At 38.8% G+C, this 18,784-nt stretch overlaps 1 long non-coding RNA gene across 2 annotated transcripts in view; it reads right to left on the reverse strand.

Annotated features, from left to right (window-relative positions):
* Nucleotides 1-1,307: 1,307 nt before the first annotated feature.
* LOC140895726 (uncharacterized) overlaps nt 1,308-18,784 on the reverse strand; it is a 29,640-nt gene continuing 12,163 nt past the window's right edge. The window contains exons 2-5 of one of the 2 annotated variants that reach the window (XR_013636466.1): nt 12,660-12,843; nt 7,506-7,739; nt 6,354-6,584; nt 1,308-1,385 (exon numbers count right to left, since the gene is read on the reverse strand). This is a non-coding gene — a long non-coding RNA (uncharacterized LOC140895726). Of the gene's footprint in view, nt 1,386-6,030; nt 6,585-7,505; nt 7,740-12,659; nt 12,844-18,784 lie in introns of those variants that run through there. The other variant, XR_012154329.2, reaches the window with a different exon arrangement.

The raw sequence follows: 18,784 nt of genomic DNA on the forward strand, positions 1-18,784 counted from the left end.
GCTGTCTCCTTCAGACCCCTAAAGGGGTCTCTCATGGTCACAAGTTCATAACAGCCCTAGCTGAGAACTAGCACACATGCAAAGTTTAGTCCCTTCTTTATACAATTTGGAGGTCTTTGAACGGGAGTCTTCAGGAGCAGGTAATCAGTATACAATAGGTTTCAGAGTGGTAGCCCTGTTAGTCTGTGTCAGAAAAAAAACACCGAGGAGGACTTGTGGCACCTTAGAGACTAACAAATCTATTTGGGCATAAGCTTTCGTCGGCTAAAACCCATCTGATGAAGTGGGTTTCAGCCCATGAAAGCTTATAGCCAAATAAATTTGTTAGTCTTTTGGGTTTTTTTGCAGTACACAATAGGTTTCTCTTCCCAGGGTGCATCTTCAAAATGATGGATTACAAGTGGATCATTTGCATTCCTCTCATTCCCAAGCATTTCCTATGAAATTCACTTCACACATATCGTCTGAAAATGTCCTTTGAAGTTCTTAATATCTCCCAAAGATTGCATTAATCCTGTCTTCCTGCTAAAGAAATTCTATACACTCCCACAATAGTACATAAACATTTGCATTTTCAATATTCTGAACTTCAAAGATGTCAAACTTAAATCAATAAGGTTTAACTTAATTCAGTAAGGTTTGTCTAGGATATTGTCATACCTGTCACATAAGGTATTTACCATTCAGCATGAGTAAGTGTAGGAGACTCTAACCTGGTGCTACCAGGAGATTAGAAGATGACTAAGGATCACTGACAGCAGTAAACTAATGCACAAGATTTAAAACCAGAAGATTATTTGAGAAAGAAACTAGATCTGGTAATTATCCTTTGCAGATGAATATACTGATAAGGAATCATTCTCTTGCTTACATGCTGGTAAAGGAGCTCCTCCAATTGTAGGGGTATTACGCCATATTTAAAGGTTATCTATGAGCATCTATCACAACATTTTCCCTTAGAGTCCCAGATACATGTGGTGTTCGTGGGTGGTACCAGACTGACAGCCCTGGAAACTCAAGTCTTCTGTTTACTCGCACAACCTGTACAGCATAAAGTTGCAGAGCAAGTTTCTCCACCTGACACCATCCTGCCAATATGCCTCAGTGCTGATCTGATTGTTACTCCACTAGGGATGAGAGAGTCTATTTCCACTCAAACCCTGACACCTCACTAATACTGACAATATGAGTGTCAAATGGTGCCAAGCTGTGATGGTGGTTTATGTGAATTTCACATCTGTAAGCAACACATTCTACATAGGCCACCAGACCAGGGTTATGTCACACAGAAGGAGTATATTTGAATCTGTGATGCAGAGGTAAAACACTTAGCGTACCATTCCTTTCTTCTATCCACCATAATTATTCTTTTCTGAAAGGTATGTCTGAAGAAGGCAGACCAGAAAGAAAAAAGAAAAAAAAGCTTTAGGAAAAAGCTTGTCAATTGTTTATTTTGTTACAAACTGCATTTGTGTTTTCTCATTCAACCTGAATTGCAAACCAACCAAATTATCTTGGGAACTACATATTTAGTATTTAGCTTTCCACTGACACCTTCATCATAGCCAGATAACTCAATGGCACATCAGCTTTTCAATGCTAATTAATGTTAAAGTTATTTTACTTCATTACATTCATACTGTTAACTCACTTTGCTAATGAGATTCAGAGTCAGTGCATTTTTACCCCTTCCGTAAATAATGCTTACAGAAGCAAAGTCAATAAAAACCAGTATACCAAAACCTTCTCACCTAAGTTTCATGGTCAGTACATATTTCATTAGTGTATTTCCATAGCACTTTCATGGCTACAATGACTACATAAATAAGGATAGGCCCCAGCCCAAAAGATGAAATCCAGATCAAAATCTTCTCAAAGACTGACTGGTGTACAGCTCCAAATTTTGCTTTGGTTCATTATACATAAAGAAGCCAACCTTGACTTTGTGTCTGGATCCAAAGTTCCTCATAAAGTTTAGGGGTGTTCAGATGCAGGAGTTTTGATTCAGAACCATTTTTAAATCTAAATTAGGCAGCATGGTCCAGGTTACACGGCAATGCACTTGGAGTCTAGAGAATCGGGTTCTATTTCCAGCTCTAACAGGCAACTCACCTCTCAGTGTCTTACATTCTCGATCTGTAATTGGAGGGAATTATACTTACTGTCCATAGTAAAGGGCTTTGAGATCTATGGTTGAATTATTTTACTACACATCAGCTATATCCCTCTCCTAATCACAAAATGCCTGTTATTTAAGAGCTGGAAGGATACTATTATTGATGTAAATTCCTGTTAAACAGCATATTGCATACAGCGAAACTTGTCTTGATAAACCATCCAAAGGATTAACAAATGTCAGTTGACCCACAGACTTTTAACTCAAGGTCAAACAAAACTGATTGGAAATGTTGTGAATACTGCAGATTAGTCATTTAGATGAATTATACCTCACATTTCGTTGTACTTAGCTTACCAAAAAAAAAAGCCATCATTATCTTTCCATCATGCTGTTGGTCCAGCTAAATGCTCTGAATCTACAATGGACAGGCAGAACTTGAGTGAAATCCTAGACCTTTTCGGTAAAATTCCCATTGAATTCAATGAGATCAGAATTTCACCCCTCAAAACTGTGTGGATTCCCTGTAACTTCAGTGGAACTTCACATGGACATAAGGATTACTTTGCACGATTTAGGCTTAAATTCTATACAGTTGTATAGTCTTTTCAGTGTATCAAAGTCCACAGACCATAAAAATGTTTCAAAGTGCACCACATCATCTGAAATGGAATGTAAGTCTGTATAATTTTGAAAAGCTAATATGACTGCAAAGATTCACAAGTTGTGTACTGTTCTCAGAGTGGTAGCTGTGTTAGTCTGTATCAGCAAAAAAAAAACACCCCAAAACGAGGAGTACTTGTGGCACCTTAGAGTCTAACAAATTTATTTGGGCATAAGCTTTTGTGGGTTAAAACCCACTTCATCAGATGCATGCAGTGGAAAATACAGTAGGAAGATATATATACACACAGAGAACATGAAAAAATGGGTGTTGTCATACCAACCGTAATGAGACCAATCAATTTGGGTGGGCTATTATCAGCAGGAATAAAAAAAAAAAACTTTTGTAGTGATAATCAGGATGGCCCATTTCAAACAGTTGACAAGAAGGTGTGAATAACAGTAGGGGGAAAAATTAGCATGGGGAAATAGTTTTTACTTTGTGTAATGACCCATCCACTCCCAGTCTTTATTCAAGCCTAATTTAATGGTGTCCAGTTTGCAAATTAATTCCAATTCTGCAGTTTCTCGTTGGAGTCTGGTTTTGAAGTTTTTTTGTTTGAGAATTGCGACTTTTAGGTCTGAAATTGCGTGACCAGGGAGGTTGAAGTGTTCTCTGACTGTTTTTTGAATGTTATAATTCTAGATGTCTGATTTGCATCCATTTATTCTTTTGCGTAGAGATTGTCTGGTTTGGCCAATGTACATAGCAGAGGGGCATTGTTGGCACATGATGGCATATCACATTGGTAGATGTGCAGGTGAATGAGCCTCTTATGGTGTGGCTGATGTGATTAGGCCCTATGATGGTGTCTCTTGAATAGATATGTGGACAGAGTTGGCAATGGGCTTTGTTGCAAGGATAGGTTCCTGGGTTAGTGGTTTTGTTGTCTGGGTACTGGTGAGTATTTGTTTCAGGTTGGGGGGCTGTCTGTAAGTGAGGACTGGCCTGTCTCCCAAGATCTGTGAGGGTGAAGGATCGTCCTTCAGGATAGGTTGTAGATCCTTGATGATGCGCTGGAGAGGTTTTAGTTGGGGGCTGAAGGTGACAGCTAGTGGCGTTCTGTTATTTTCTTTGTTGGGCCTGTCCTGTAGTAGGTGACTTCTGGGTACTCTTCTGGCTCTGTCAGTCTGTTTCTTCACGTCAGCAGGTGAGTATTGTAGTTTTAAGAACGCCTGATAGAAATCATATAGGTGTGTGTCTCCATCTGAGGAATTGGAGCAAATGCGGTTGTATCTTAGAGCATGGCTGTAGACAATGGATCTTTTGATGTAGCCTGGATGAAAGCTGGAGGCATGTAGGTAAGTATACAGGTCAGTAGGTTTCCGGTATAGGGAGGTGTTTATGTGGCCATCATTTATTAGCACTGTAGTGTCCAGGAAGTGGATCTCTTGTGTGACTGGTCCAGGCTGAGGTTGATGGTGGGGTGGAAATTGTTGAAATCATGGTGGAATTCCTCAAGGGCTTCTTTTCCATAGGTCCAGATGATGAAGATGTCATCAATGTAGCGTAAGTGGAGTAGGGGCATTAGGGGACGAGAGCTGAGGAAGCGTTGTTCTAAGTCAGCCATAAAAATGTTGGCATACTGTGGGGCCATGCGGGTACCCATTGTGTACCGTGTGCCTGAATGCAGTAAAGCTGAAGGCCAAAGTTTAATATTGGTTTATACAATGTTAATCTGATTGTTATTCATGTGATGTATTCATGCAATCCATTTTTCATGACCCTAATCAAAAGTAAAAAATGAATAAATTCAGCAATGCAGAAAAAATAAAGAATGAATGAGGAGGAATACCACCAAGGCCATCAGAGTTTCTTTAGAAAAAGGAAGTTGCTCTATGTGCTAGTCCAGGAGGCTCTCTCCCACTGCTTTATTAATACTGAGCTTCTGCACTATGCAGTGATCTACAATGGTTTCTGAGGATCTCATTTATCTCAGTCCTTCAAATCCCAAAAAAACTGGCAAACATTTTTAAATAACTGACTTGCTTGCATATCAAACTTTGAAAAGTTTTCAAGATTTTGTTTAGTTTTGCATCCTAAGCTGCAAACCCAACATTATTCATTAAAATATTCAAGTATTACCAGAAACATTTTCTGACACCAATTTCAGTGTGTTTTGTTTGTTTGTTTGCTTTGTTTTCCTCTTCTTCATTAGCATTTATTACTACTTAGTTAAATTCATTTATATTTTAAGGTCAGCAGGAACTGATAAGTCAAATTACTTTCCATCTTATACTGGGATACATCGCCATTACTTAATGGACCATAAATGTTCCTTATATTATCTCTTGATAATGATTTTGATTGGTTGGCTAATGCTAGTGCCTTCAGCTAGCAGAGATTCATAAAAAAATTATTTGGGTTTGAGCTACATTTTATTTAGAATTTTGAGAGTTTTATTTTGAATTTTAAGTTTTACTAAAACAGAAACTCAGTGTTAAACTGTTTGGTTTTGTGTTTAAAACCCATGTTTTAATTGACCTTGACAAACTGTCCAGGATTCACTTTGGATGGCACTAAGGATCAATCAAAAGGATCACAAACCATTTGAAAGACAGCAGATCTGGACTGCATTTTGAGCTTTGAACTGAGCAACATTTTTTTTGACAAATAGTTTATTTGCAAAAAAAAAAAAAAGGCAGTTTTGATCAACCCCAAACTATTTACAAATTTGTCACAAATTCACTAAATAGTTTCAGCCAAAAAAATAAGAGGGGAGGGGAGCTAGAGTCAGAAAATGGCAAGTGGAGGAGGTGGTGGTGCCAACCATATAACGTTTAGAGGAGCTACCTTATAACTTTTAGCCTGGTGGTTAGACCACTCACCTGGGATACCCAGATTCAATTTCCTCCCTGTTAATGGGGAGAAGGGATTTGAACTTGAGTCTCCAACCTCTCAGGAGGTAGCTCTAATCACTGGGCTATGGGATATTCTGATGTGGAACACTCAGTCTTTCCTATTGAAGCTGGTCCAGTATGTACAAATAATAAATCTTTGGAGCAGGGACTTGAACTTGGGTCTCCTCCACTCCCAAATGAATGCCCTAAGAAACCAGGCTTGAGAGTATTCTTATTCACTTTCTCTGGCCCAATGACTAATCAAGTATTTTATTACAATGTGGATGAGCTGCAACAGGCAAGATGGAGAAAGAGCTACCCCAAATTTCTCCATAACCAAGCAGTCTCCTGAGGAACGGAAGACCCAAATTAAAATACCCTTTTCCAAAGTAAACCCAGGTCTCCCACATTTTACACATGAGTTCCCTAAAAGTTATAGATTTAGAATCATAGGACTGGAAGGGACCTCAAGAGGTCTTCTAGTGCAATCTTCTCAACTCAGGGAAGGACTAAGTATTATCTAGACCATCCTTGAGAAGTGTTTCTCTAACCTGCTCTTAAAAATCTCCAGTGATGGCGGTTCCACAACCTCCCTAGGCAATTTATTCCAGGGCTTAACTACCCTGATAGTTATGAAGTTTTTCCTAATGTGCAACCTAAACCATCCTTGTTGTAATTTAAGCCCATTGCTTCTTGCCCTATCCTCAGGGGTTAAAGAAAACATTTTTCCTACCTCCTTCTTGAAAACTGTTATGTCCCCTCTTAGTCTTCTCTTCTCCAGACTAAATAAACCCAGTTTTTTCAATCTTCCCTCAGAAGTCACATTTTCTAGACCTTTTATCATTTTTGTTGCTGTTCTCTGGACTTTCTCCAATTTTTCCACATCATTCCCGAGATGCGATACCCAGAACTGGACATCACTACGACCTCTTTCTGCCGCTCCTCCTCTTTTGTTAATCTAGTCCTTTAAAAATACCAGACACAAAATGGTTTGGGTCAAACATCATGTTTTGTTAGACCCAAATGGAGTTTTTCAATTTGCCAAAAGATTTCTGAATTTTTAGCTTGAATTCAACCTGAACGAATATAAAAATAAAAAATATAAAATTAAGGAACGGCCACTGAACAGAAAAATTAGTTTTTCACCCAGCTCCACTTGTAACCAGATATGTAATTGTGAGAACTTTGTACGTCTGTGTATTTCATAATAAAAGGTATCACACAACTTTATAATGGATACCAAGACTCTTCAGTGAGGAAAAACAAAGCAGGTTTCTGAACAACTGAACTGAAGTTCACAGTAAGTTCATTTATTCAGGAGGAAAAATAAAGCACTACTATCTAAAACTGTCATGCCATCTGAGACAAACTCCCTGCTTCAAAGCATAAACTAATCACCTGTGGGAGTCTGGAAGGTATTTCACAATTAGCATTGCACAATTATCTAGATACATAGCAGCGTAAGACGGTGAGGTGGTTAGCTACTCAGAAGCATCAGATCATCATTTAACACTGCCCCACCCCCCACCCAAGAACATGAAAAATCCACTGTATAAATAACAAATAATTCTTCCCCCAAAAAGGCCTCCTAAAAGGACTAGAAACAGAAATATTAATAGAATCATAGACATATAGGGCTGGTAGGGACCTTGAGAGGTTAGCTAGTCCAGTCCCTGTGCTGGGGCAGGACAAAGTATACCCAGACCAGATATACACCAGCTAAAATCTAACCTGTTCTTAAAAACATCCAATCACAAGAATTCCACAATCTCCCTCAGAAGCCTATTCCAGTGCTTACCTATCTTTATATTAGGAAAAACAGTCTAACTATCTAACCTAAATGTCCCTGGATGCAGATTAAAAACTGATTACTTCTCGTCCCTACCTTCAGTGGACATGGAGAACAATTGATCACTATTCCTTTTTGTAACTCCTCTTAACTTATTTGAAGACTGTTATCAGGTACCCCCCGGTCTGCTTTTCTGCAGACTAAACATATCCATTTTTTATAATATTTGCTCATCTTAAAAGTTTAGAAAGCTTGACCTTTCTTCTTTAGCTCTCCTTTAGATTTACTCCAATTCTTCAGCTTTTTCCCCCATGCAGTAGGCCAGTAACCCTGTTAAAGAAGAAAATTAGGTTAGTTGGTAAGACTTGTTATTGACAAATCCGTGCTGGCTATTACTTACTACTCTATCATCATCTAGGTGCTTACAAATTGACTGTTTAATAATTTATTGCAGTATCTTTCCAGATATTTCAGTTAAGCTGACTGGTCTATAATTCTACAGGTCCTTTTTGTTTCCACTTTTAAAATAGATACTGTTTGCCCTTCTCCAGTCCTCTGGGATGTTGCCTGTTGTGTATTAATTATATTGATTACTTAAGGGAGAATTCTTAACACTCTGAGATTTGGTAGCTTCTTCTTCCAAGATCAGGCCCTGTATTATTAAAATTACGGTTCAGTTGGGAACCCCAATGTGCATGGTTGCAACACTCACACTTAATAAAACTATGACAAATACAGAAGGTTTTTCCTAACACAGTTAGCAAAGTTACAAACACTTCAACTCAGCAAGGTAGACAGATAATTTAGAAAGTGTGTCTGAGCATCCATATACTCTCACCATCCCTTGAAAAAGGATCCAAAAATGTTAGTCACACAAGCCAAGATATAACTTGTATGATGTGTTATGCTGACACCATTATGCCTAATACATATTCAATGTTTCATCCCCTTTTCTTATTTGTACTTCCCCTCCCTACTAATGGTGGAGTGCCCTTCTCGCATAGGTTTCTAATCTATTTACCTCAAGTTTATTGGCATATATGTCAATTAGTAACTATGGCACGTTTGTGGTCAGATATCTGCTGACATTCCTAACTTGAAATATCCCAAACTGGTATAAACTAGCATCCTGTGGTTATCTGTCAGCAGTTTAGTCATTACAGCATTCAATCTCGTGATATCTTATGATCTATGGTGACTCCTGGTTAACTAGTGCCTAACGTCTTATTTAGCTAAGACTGAGGCCTGTAGGATCATAACTTTACCACCTTAACTTATGCCTATGCCTTACCTAGCAAATACTTAAAGGTTACAGGGACCTCACCCATCCTCCATGATTTCTCAGAGATAATTGCTAACTGTTTGGAATTGCTTCAGCTGGTTTCTTAAGTACTCTAAAATTATTAATTTAATCAGGTACTGATGACTTGAATATACGTAATTTTTCTAAATATTCTTTAACCTGTTCTTTCCTTGTTCTGGCTTGTGTTCCTTCTCAATTGCTGTTAATATTAATTGTGTTAAGTATCTAATCACAACCAACATTTTTAGTGAAGCAAAATAAGCATTAAACACCTGAGCCTTCTTGATGTCATCTGTTATTAGCTCTCCTACTCTGTAAAGTAGTGGACCTGCACTTTTCTTCACCTTTCTCTTGCTCCTAATGCATTTCTAGACCCTCTTCTTATTACCTTCTATGTCCCTCACTATGTGTAACTCATTTTGTGCCTTAGCCTTTCTGATTTTGCCACTACATGCTTGTGCTATTCTTTTGTATTCATCCTTAGGAATTTGTCCATGTTTCCACTATTTGTACGATTCTCTCTCAATTTTTAAGCCTTTAAAGAGCTCCTGCTGGGGCCATATTGGCATCTCACTAGTCTTCCCAACAAACACTAGATAGATTTGCTAATTCCTTCAGAAAATGTTGAGCTGTGGAGTCCCAAAGACTTCCATCCCACTGGAAAATTAACCCAATTAAAATTCAGAATATCTAAAAACTATACAACAAAATAATATTAAGATCCAGAATATATCCCACTTGAATACTCTAGACAAAGTTTCACAGCTCTGAAACAAAAACTCGGAGACAGAAAAATTATCAAAATAACTTTAACGGAACACCTTAAACATGTTTCATATCCCCAAATGCCTCATTTCAGCCTGAACTTTAATGAGGTTTAATGGAATTAGCCATATGCTTAAAGTTAAATAGGTGCATAGGTATTTTTCTGGAATGAGGTTTTACAATAAAATCTCTAGGAAAAAAAATTAAATTACCCTGATATCGACAGCAATGTTTATTAATAGCGCTGGGCATGAAACGGAAATGCCAGAAAGTCTTTGGACTAGGTCCCTCACAAAAGGTTCCTTAGCAAAGAAAATAGCCATGGGATAAGAGAGAAGGTTCTCTCATGGAAATTCCAAATTTCGCTCAGCTATATTGATCAGTACTGAAGGGTGGACAGCAGACAAGGTGAACCAAGGGTATAACTGAAAATTTAATAGAAGCATAAGAAAGCAACAGCTGTGGCTGGAGGGAAGGATTGTGAAGCTGAAAGGAGCAGTGATTAATGGCTAAATGTTCCCAGAAGCTCAATTTCGGGTATTGAGACTTGCCAGTGTTGACACTTGTCAAGTATGTTTACAATTCAATTATAAATAGAAAATCATATACTGATCATCTTAGAACACTCTATTCTTTGAGTTATTTTTCTTGATATACAAGACAATTGTCAGTATTTTTAGTCCACCAATCATTGGGATATGAAAACAAGGCAAATTAATTGTGAGTTTAGACTGTTCCTTGGTTCTTAGATCACAACGCAAGCAAGAATAAACTGTTGGAGGCAGAGTGAAAGTAAAATTGGGAGGGCAGACATGATTTAACTTCAGTTACTGGAGCATGAATCACAGTTAATGGGTGTTTTCTGAGTGTGTGATATCAGTATTATGAGACAGGAAGTAAACAAAAAACAAATAGATATCAAAATTGCCCTCAGATAATTAAAAAAAAAGTTATTTTTCTTTCACAGGAGACATAGTTCTCAACCAAACAAGAATTTAATCGTCTCTAATTCATTGCACACATTGCACTGACCTAACAAGGTATTTGTTTTCTGTGACACACAAGTGTCTGTTAAGAGACAACGTCTATGATAATGACTTACATATACATTTCTCTTTTCATATGGAATGATCGCTAAGATTTTATAAACTTTGCAAAATGTACAAGCTGATTTTCAAAATTACACATATTGGAATCAGTTCATCTATCACATATGGGCCAGGTACTCAACTTCACTGATGTCAGTGCAGCCATATGGACTATACCAGATGAGACTCTGACCCATTATTTGTATAACATTCATGGAATTTTACATGCAGTAAGAAAACAAGGCTCTGATTCCACTCTCATTTAATACCCTTGACTTCAACAAAATTTGACATCTGTAAACATTCCCTTCTGTGCAAAGCTCCCATTTTATCTACGCAAATGAACTATGAAGTGATATGCGACACCCGCTCTACCAATCTGTTTTTAATTTCACTCCTTTCAGCCATCAGTATTTCCTGTTCTGCTAGAGACAGAAAGCTAAGCATCAATTAGGAAAGAAGTCTGGTTAACACATACAGTATTGCTAATTAAAAGTAAACATTTCCCAGTTATTACCATGGATCAGTCCTATTCCAAGTGCAGGGAAACTGTCCTACTCTAGGATATCACTATGTACTGATGGCAAATGCTGATTTTTTAATGGTGACCACTGAACAAATGCTCTTCTGGTAGCTTCCCCTGTTGGCACTATACAAATGCCCATCTGGTCAATTACCTTGTGTCAGGCAAAGCAAAGAAAACAAGGCCTGCTGCAGTAACTGTTCTACGCCACCAGCAGAGCCAGATAGCGATTAGGACGAGGTGTGGGCAGGGTTAGAGTGGGGAAGCTAGCAGGTGATAAAAATCAAAATTGTATAATAACCCTGAGGCAAATTCACACCTCGGTTCTAGCTGTAACTTGCTAAAACTAATACAGACACCTTTGGGTTTAGCCCCTGGTTAATATCATGCAGTAGCACTACACAACAATTCAAGATCAGGAACAGAAAATATTTTATCCAGTTTGAACTACAAGTAAAATATTAAGTATCAGAAGGGTAGCCATGTTAGTCTGGATCTGTAAAAGTGGCAAAGAGTCCTGTGGCACCTTATAGAGTAACAGATGTATTGGAGCATAAGCTTTCGTGGGTGAATACCCACTTCGTCAGATGCAAGTATTGGAAATTTCCAGAGGCAGGTATAAATATGCAATATACATGGTATAAGATACCCAATCATGTGCCAGCAATGCCCTTCTGCTATGTACATTGGCCAAACTGGATAGTCCCTACGTAAAAGGATAAATGGACACAAATCAGATATTAGGAACGGCAATATACAAAAACCTGTAGAACACTTCAACCTCCCTGGACACACAATAGCAGATTTAAAGTTAGCCATCCTGCCGCAAAAATACTTCAGGAGCAGATTTCAAAGAGAAACTGCTGAGCTTCAGTTCATTTGCAAATTTGACACCATCAGCTCAGAATTAAACAAAGACCGTGAATGGCTAGCCAACTACAAAAGCAGTTTCTCCTCCCTTGGTATTCACACCTCAACTGCTAGAAGAGGGCCTCATCCTCCCTGATTGAACTAACCTCGTTATCCCTAGCCTGATTCTTGCTTGCATATTTATACCTGCCTCTGGAAATTTCCACTACATGCATCCGATGAAGTGGGTATTCATCCATGAAAGCTTATGCTCCAATATGTCTGTTAGTCTATAAGGTGACACAGGACTCTCTGCCACTTTTTAAGGAAAATATTAGATAGTCTGAAGAGCATAATTACTTGTTCTGCAATATGGGAAGGACACGGCAGAGAGTTTCAACTCTGTTCTTGCAAAGAGTGATATGGTTTTCTAATGACAAAGGTGGGTAGGTTATAAAGTACTCCATCAAATCATAAATTAGCAGGAGAGGCCTCGATTAAAACTATCTGACACTACTGGTTCATGACTACACTCAGTAGAAAAATATGAAAACCAAAAACCACATTATTCTTTAAAGTCATATGACAAAACAGCACAGAGGAAAGGTGTGGCAAGTCAGCACAACAGTGTAGCAACCAACAGCAGCCGACGTTAGTAGCAATAGAGCAGCATAGCCTTGTAACTTGCAAGGAGGAAGGTACAGCCAGAGGTTGGGGAATACCTGGAACTTTATGAAGAGGTAGGTAGTGTATCCTTTGTGGAGATTCCTGTATTTCTTCAGACAGTGTTTCATTTGAAAAACCATTATTAAAGCTTCATTGTTCATACCACTGTAGTCAAAGTTTTCCAATTCCATAAATCTTCAATATTCTCCCTATACCGTCTTTGGGAGGGAGGGGGACTATCTAGGATGAAATTTGACATAGAGATTAAAACCCTGATCAGTTTCCTCATTTTTACACAAGACAACTTCAAAAACGATGGGTAAGCAATTTTTGAGTTTCAGAAACATATTTAAAATTCACTTATTTCAGGAACATAAGAATGGCCCTACTGGGTCAGACTAAAGGTCCGTCTAGCCTAGCCTGTCTTCGAACAGTGTCCAGCGCCAAGTGCCCCAGAGGGAATGAACAGAACAGGTAATCATCAAGTGATCCATCCCCTGTCACTCATTCCCAGCTTCTGGCAAACAGAATGGAGGAAGCAACAGGTTATTAATACAAAAAGCCTCTATTTAAAAAAAGGAAATCAAGTATATGATTAACATGTGAAAAGGTTCAATCTTTTTGGGTGTTCTCTGCATGTATGCAATATATTTTGATCCACACATTTTCTGAAGGATTTTTACAATGTAACTTACGCTTCAGGAATATACAATAATGGCATTCAGGTCTATTACATACATAATATGGCTTTCAATACACGGCCTAATCATAGATTTATTCAATAGATCAAAAGAGCCATTTTGGTCTATCAGGTACAAAATGTGAGTATAATTACTGCATGTGTTTGTGTAATAGATGTTCCTTTTTAGCCTATTACAAAAAAGGGGGGGGCACTATACGAGTTTTTTATCTCAACCTAAATATAGTTTTATCATTTTTTCCTTTTTTGCTAACAGAAAAAAAAACGGGTTTTTTTATTTAAATAATTTAAGTCTTTGACAAAAAGAAATGAGGGCCAGGAAATAAAAAAAAAAAGTGGCGTGGGCCAAGGGATGTGCTGGTTGCTCTTCCTGCAGCCCCCATTAGCCTGGAGTGGCGAACCGTGGCTAGTGGGAGCCGCAATCGGCCGAACCTGCGGACATGGCAGGTAAACAAACCGGCCCGGCCCGCCAAGGGCTTTCCCTGAACAAGTGGTGGCCCTAGTTTGAAAACCACTGATCTAGATTAAATTAGTATAAGGTGGATGCACAACTGATTGAAAAACTGTATTCAAAAAATAGTTATCAATGGTTCACTGTCAACTGGGAAGACATATCTTATGCAGTCCTTCGGGGTCTGTCCAAGATCCAGTACTCTTCAATATTTTCATTAATGAGTTGGATAGTGGAGTGGATGGTGTGCTTATAAAGTTTTCAGATGACACTGTGCTGGAGGGGTGGCCAGCATTTTGGAGGACAAGGTTAGAATTCAAAATGACCTTGACCAAGTGGAGAATTGGTCTGAAATCAACAAGATGAAATTAAGAAAAGACAAGCACAAAGTAGTTCAAAGGGAAAAGATCAAATGCACAGCTACAACATGGGGAATAACTGGCTAATCAGTACTACTGAAAGGGGGTTATACTGGATCGCAAATTGAATATGAGCCACAGTGTGATGCCGTTGCAAAACGGACTAATATCATTCTGGGGTGTATTAACAGGAGTGTTGTATGTAAGACATGTGAAGTAATTGTTCCATCCTACTCCATACTGGTGTGGCCTCAGCTGGAGTACTGTGTCCCATTCTGGACACCACACTTTGGGAAACATATGGACAAATTGGAGAGAGTCCAGAGGAGAACAACCAAAACAACAAAAAGGTTTGGAAAACCTTACCTATGAGGACTGGTTAAAAATTGGGCATGTTTGAGAAAAGAGGAAGGGAGACTTGATTATAGTGTCAAACATGTTAAGGGCTGTTACAAAGAGGATGGTGATTAATTGTTCTCCATGTCCACTAAAGACAGCACAAGTAATGGGCTTAATCTGAAGCAAGGGAGATTTAGATTAGATATTAGGAAAAATATCCTCACTGTAAGTATAGTTAAGCATTGAGGTTGTGGAATCCTAGTCCTTGGAAGTTTTTTAAGAGCAGATTAGACAAACACCTGTCAGGGATGGTTTAGGTTTAGGTGCAGGGGGCTGGCCTAGGTGACTTCTCAAGGTCCTTTCCAGTCCCACATTTCTATAATTCAAAAAAGAAAAATGGTAGAATGAGGCACCTGAATTACAAATTGCATGAGGTCCTTCAGCAGCATTTCTGACTCAGAATTTCAGTTTTCTGCCAAAATATTCAGTTTTTAATTTTTTTTGGCAAAAAAGTTAAAAAAGAAGCCTTTTTTCTGACCACATTAGTCCATTACTTCCTGACCCATAGAGACTGATAGGGCCTACCAATAATGCTTTCCAACTTTCTGCCACACAAAGGATTGTTCCCAAAATCTGTTTTCAAGTGCTTTGTACAGATTCATATGCAGTGACTAGCACAATGGCTATTTCACAAAATTGTTATCATTTTTGATGTGCCACCCATATACTGGAGCATGAAGAATGCCCATAGAAAGTGTATTTCATCAAAGAAATCAGCCCTCCCACATCCTCAGAAAGGCCTGATTTTACAGGATACAACTTATACACCCTAGAAGTGCATTGTACAGCGTAACCACATAGCACTGAAATGCAGGTAAGTGCAGTTTTGTATTCTATGAAGAGTCATTGTCTACTGCACCCAGCTGCTAAGATGAGACTTTCAGCTTAAAGAGAGCTGGAAAAACAAGAAAATATGTAGTGGTTTTTAACAGTTATAAACAAGCACAAAGTGAATGGAATTACCTTGATGTAGTAGAGATCAGACCTAATATATTCTCTTTATTAAAAGAAATAAAAAATCAGAGATTGATTTAGTTTTCTTTATTGATAGTTCAGTGCATGGGTAATAGGATAAAAAGCCTTTTATCTCTACATCATTAATTCAGCTTCAGCCCTAGGTGAGTAGCGGCTAAAAGCTTTAATCATCACAGATGAGCGTTCAATAGCCTCTGTGAGGTAGGCTGATGCTCTCGGTCTAGACACTCACAATAGGAATGTGTGTGCACGTCACAGAAATCATCACCGTGTGTGGAATCAATTGGATATGCATCCTTGCTGGCAGTCTAAGCAGAGAGAAGGAAAACCGAATGGGCCCATAGAGTGCACTCTCATGTGGACTTTAGAAATGTTCCTTGCAGCGGAGGATTGAAGCACATTTGTGCAGGGAGAGGGGCTGCTTTTAGGGCCATTGGCTGTGCTGGGTCTGTTATATTGGGCTTGTCTACGCAGCGCCAGCAAAGTCTGCCAGAAGAGTGTGATTTGTAGTATGTTACATGTGCACTCTGTCACAGATAGACACTGGTGGCATGGTCTAAAAAGGTATCTACATTGTGTTAACCTTTCAAACTGGACTACGTTAACACAAACTAGGTACCTTTCGGAACACACCAGCAGAGTCTACACAGGGAAGCTAGAGAGCAACACATTAAAACACTCTACAAACCACGCTACTCTGGTGCGCTTTGCCACAGCACATAGACAACCCCATTGATGAATTTGGCACTTCAACCTTTAGTGCTATCATGATGCATACCTTTCATAGCAATGGCAGATTAGCCACTGGGCCAATTGGGCTCGTGCCCAGGGTCCCGGGCCAATTGGGGGGCCCCCATAAAAATGGGCACCTCTGTGCCCTGACCTGCTCTGCCCACCCGGTGCTCCTGCAGAAGCCCCTGCACCCTGAGCCCACTCCCTGGCAGGAGCACCAGGGATGCGGGGTGGGGACTGCAGGCGGAAAGGGTGGGGAGGGGCCCCCACTTGCTCTTGCCCAGGACCCCACTAAGCCCTACTCCACTTCTGTTTCATAGGCACTATTTTTTTAACATATTTAGTTGCAGCAAGTAAGAGGAACTGGATTGCTGTTGTGGCAACATTTTAACACAACCTCTGAGAGCAGAAAACAAGCTACAGTGTTTGGTGAGCCAGTCCAATTCAAGCACATACATTTTACGTCTTTTACTCCACATAAAGGAAATGAATGCCTACAACTCCAACAGACTTCAATGAGAGTTCCTGGCGCACGTGCGCACACACACACAGGTTGGTTTTATTTCTTACTTCTCCACATGCATCATGGTTCAGCAGGAATATCTAATATGTATTGAATATTGCCATAGGGTTTTGCAATATATAATTATTTATCAAGCAAATCAATGTTAATTTGATTTTAGCAGGCACCTGTTAGTACCTGAAGGCCTCGGTCATTCTTTGCATTTCAGAATGGCGATGCTCACATCAGCCAACAAAATAAAGAAAAAAGAAAAGGAGTACTTGTGGCACCTTAGAGACTAACCAATTTATTTGAGCATGAGCTAGTGAGCTGTAGCTCACGAAAGCTCATGCTCAAATAAATTGGTTAGTCTCTAAGGTGCCACAAGTACTCCTTTTCTTTTTGCGAATACAGACTAACACGGCTGTTACTCTGAAACCTGTCAAAATAGAGAAGTTATCTGCATCAAATTTGTCCAGTGGCATTGAGGATGTAGCACAAAATATTCCACTTCCTTAAGCAGCATCCTGATTCAGCAATATGCTTTTAGGTGCACCAATGCTACTTCAGACCTATTGCCTAATGCTACTTCAGACCTATATCCTCTAACCAGTTATTCATTCTCCAGAGTACTATTAAATTCCATTCAGTCAAACACAAGCCACCCATATCATATAATATTCCCTCAAGACTTGTATTAAGAATTGAATATATTGTGCAAAATAAGATAAAAACCAGGCAGATATTGCTAGTGACTTATGAGGGACTATAAGCTAAATAAGGCTTCTCGGGCTTTTATGAAACTACAAGGTAGCTCATTGTAATTAAGACTGTAATCATGTCAGAGGTGTTTTCTATTTTGTTGAAATTTCATCTTCATATAAATATTTCATAGAGCATGAATGAAAACATGTTCATTAAAGAATCCTAATCAGGATCTGTAAGCCAAATACAAAATGATATTAAGAGAATAAAAGAAGGAAAAAACTACGGAGCTTCCACTGAATGTGTCATGAGGAAGGCAAACTGCTAATAATGTACTTCTACGTTGTAAATATTGCATTAGATGCAGATTTATGAGTTAGATGCAATTTCATAATTGTGTTGAAAGGGGAGTTGTAGACTGCCAGAAAATAAATAGTCTTTTACCTTATTTGCAATTTGCTCCTTGTAGGCGCAAACGGTTTATGGCTAACAATAAACATATCATTAAAAGAATAAGTCAGTTAGGGAATCTTAGCCATTGCAAGAAGACCACTTAGACACTAGGTATGATTTTTCTGCCCAAATACTAGTTCAAACTTACAGAAATGGCTAATATGATAACAATTTGATTGTTAAGAGGTACAAAGGCCTTGGGTGGGGCCTATGCCCGATTACCGAAATCAGTAATTTTAGTAGCTCTTTTCCTTTAATCAGTATTAATGTGACTGACTTTTAATAACAATAGATATTGGAACTGTGGTACAGTAGAACCTCAGAGTTATGACCACCTTGGGAATGGAGGTTGTTCATAACTCTGAAATGTTTGTAACTCTGAACAAAACAGTGTGGTGGTTCTTTCAAAAGATTACAACTGAACATTGACCTAATACATCTTTGAAACTTTACTATGCAGAAGAAAAATGCTGCTTTCCCTTTATTTTTTTTAGTAGTTTATGTTTAACACAGAACTGTACTGTATTTGTTTTATTCATTTATTTTTGTCTCTGCTGTTGCCTGATTATGTACTTCCAGTTCCAAATGAGGTGTGTGGCTGACTGGTCTATTCGTAACTCTAGTGTTTGTAACTCTGAGGTTCTACTGTAATAGTTTTCATTTAATACATTGAACAGTTTCGGCGAAGGGGGGGGGGGCAGTGCGCGTCAGAAAATGCTTATTCATTGAAACTGAAACTTTTCAGATAAATATATAGGTTTTGACCAAATTTTAGTTGAGGGGGTTTCTCAGGTGCATGATGGAATATCTAATCAAGACTAGAGAGGAAGAAACACATCCCATCATAAACAATAGTCTGGTGGTTAGGGCACTTGTCTTGGATGTACCAGGTTCAAGTCACTACT

Source organism: Lepidochelys kempii, chromosome 11 (assembly GCF_965140285.1).
Source record: "Lepidochelys kempii isolate rLepKem1 chromosome 11, rLepKem1.hap1, whole genome shotgun sequence".
NCBI lineage: Eukaryota > Metazoa > Chordata > Testudines > Cheloniidae > Lepidochelys > Lepidochelys kempii.